Source organism: Morone saxatilis, unplaced genomic scaffold (genome assembly GCF_004916995.1).
Source record: "Morone saxatilis isolate NCDOM2014 unplaced genomic scaffold, NCSU_SB_2.0 Contig23, whole genome shotgun sequence".
In the NCBI taxonomy this organism is placed as follows: Eukaryota; Metazoa; Chordata; class Actinopteri; family Moronidae; genus Morone; species Morone saxatilis.
The window spans coordinates 17,662,602-17,664,483 of record NW_023339796.1 but is presented as its reverse complement, the minus strand read 5'-3'; positions in this window follow the sequence as shown (position 1 = coordinate 17,664,483).

Below are 1,882 nucleotides of genomic sequence, written 5' to 3'. Positions count from 1 at the left end.
GAATATAAGGGTTAAGTTACAAGGACTGCAAGGGCAATAATGGTTCAAGTATATGACAATTCAATGACTAAATACTGCAAAAGTGCAAGTATTTAACAAACTATGTAGGAATTTGACATGCTGCATCCTCTCTCTGGAGGGCATACAGAAAAAACAGTTGTTTACTTATTAACAAATGAGCTGTCCTGTTCAAACATGAATAAATCTCTATGTAAACTAAAGCCAACCGAGCTGTCAAATGAATAAAGAGAAGTTATTTAGTACTAGTTCAATCCAATCCAAGCGCACTTGGGAGCCTGGATGGAATATTAAAAAGTGGCTTGTGGAAAATTTCCATATTGATGTTTCCTATGGTATTTAGCTCCATTGTATTTCTTAAGGTGTGCTATAAGGTCTACATTCACTGGGAGCTCTGCTGATTTAAAGCAAAAGCTGCAGGAACAACAAGAGTATCCTTGGAGTAAGACTGTTATAAATGTCAGAAAAATATCATTACCATGGCAACCTTGGAGAACCAATTACAATAATTCTGTGCAATCGAGAAGACAAGCAGATGAGATCGAATGAAAGGATAGCGTCCAGAGAGTAGAACTTTACTGAAGAACCTTTTACCGGTATTATACCTGGTAACTGCACACGTCAGAGGCACATACATCATGTCAAGCATTTCTCAGAAATAGCTGTCGTCATGTACTACAAAATGTAAAAACAATATTGTATGTGGTAAAGGAGTGGGATGCGTGTTAATTTACATTATGATCCTTCAAACATTAACATGGCATAAAGCATTAGTAAGGTTGTTATGGTAACACAAAGGGTCTCTTTCTATCGCTCATGTTTATGAAAAGCTGAATAACAACTGTAGATCCTGCTTAGCTCCTAACCTTCACAGATACAATGATTTATTTCTTAGTTTTCGGGAGGTTTAGGTAGAGAGGGATACACAGCAGCAGTAATATAACAAAAAATAAAATAAATTTGAATTCCCTGTGCCATTATCCTGTAATTGAAAGTTGTGGCCACAGAAGTCTTGCTTTTAAAGAAAACATGACGGACATCTTCTGTCTGTGTTTTGGTGTTTAAAAGCTGCCATGTTCAGTGCATTAAAACCCTTTTAAGAATTACCATTCAAGTAAAAACAAAAAAAGTCTTTTCTTTGTTTCCTCATTTTAAAAGATATCTCAAAAAGGCTACTGGAATTACTAGCGTTATAGAAGATAACTACAAGTTTTGTCAGGGATGTAGGAAACTCTAAAGACTGAAGGAATACTTTAGAATGACCTCCTCTATCGTTATGTATAATTGTACGCTATTACTGTAGATGTCTCTGTCCCAATGTCAAAGGACAGAAGAGGTTATGTTTGTTCCACTGTGTAAATCTCAGTCTGCTGCATGCTCACTTATACTTAAAAAAGATGCCACTCCACACCAGTTCAATCCACTGAACAAATGTCAAAGACCAGCCGTTGTTTGGCGTCTCATTTAAATACAACATATCCAATATCTACTTTTTCTTTTACCTTCTAGGAAAGCTCTGAGCCGAGGTTATTTATTCGAGCACAGGCTGAGCTTCTTAAGTTGACTTGAGGCGAACCAAGCCTTAAAATCCTCAGCTAACACCACTCCGCTTCACCCACCCCTTTGCCCTGCGCTGGTTACAGTATATCTCCTAAAGACCCATTAGCCCAGTGCTAATGGTCAGTGAGACGGGCCAGCCATGCAGATTGGGTAGCATCTGAATATCACCATTTGGCCGGCCGGCCACCTGGCAAACGGACAGGATGGTGGGTGGGCTAAAGGGAGTTGGCCGGATAGGAGAAATTAGGAACGCAGGCTGGATCTGGCAGAAGGTGCACAGTAGGCGGAGGGGGGCGGTGAAGGG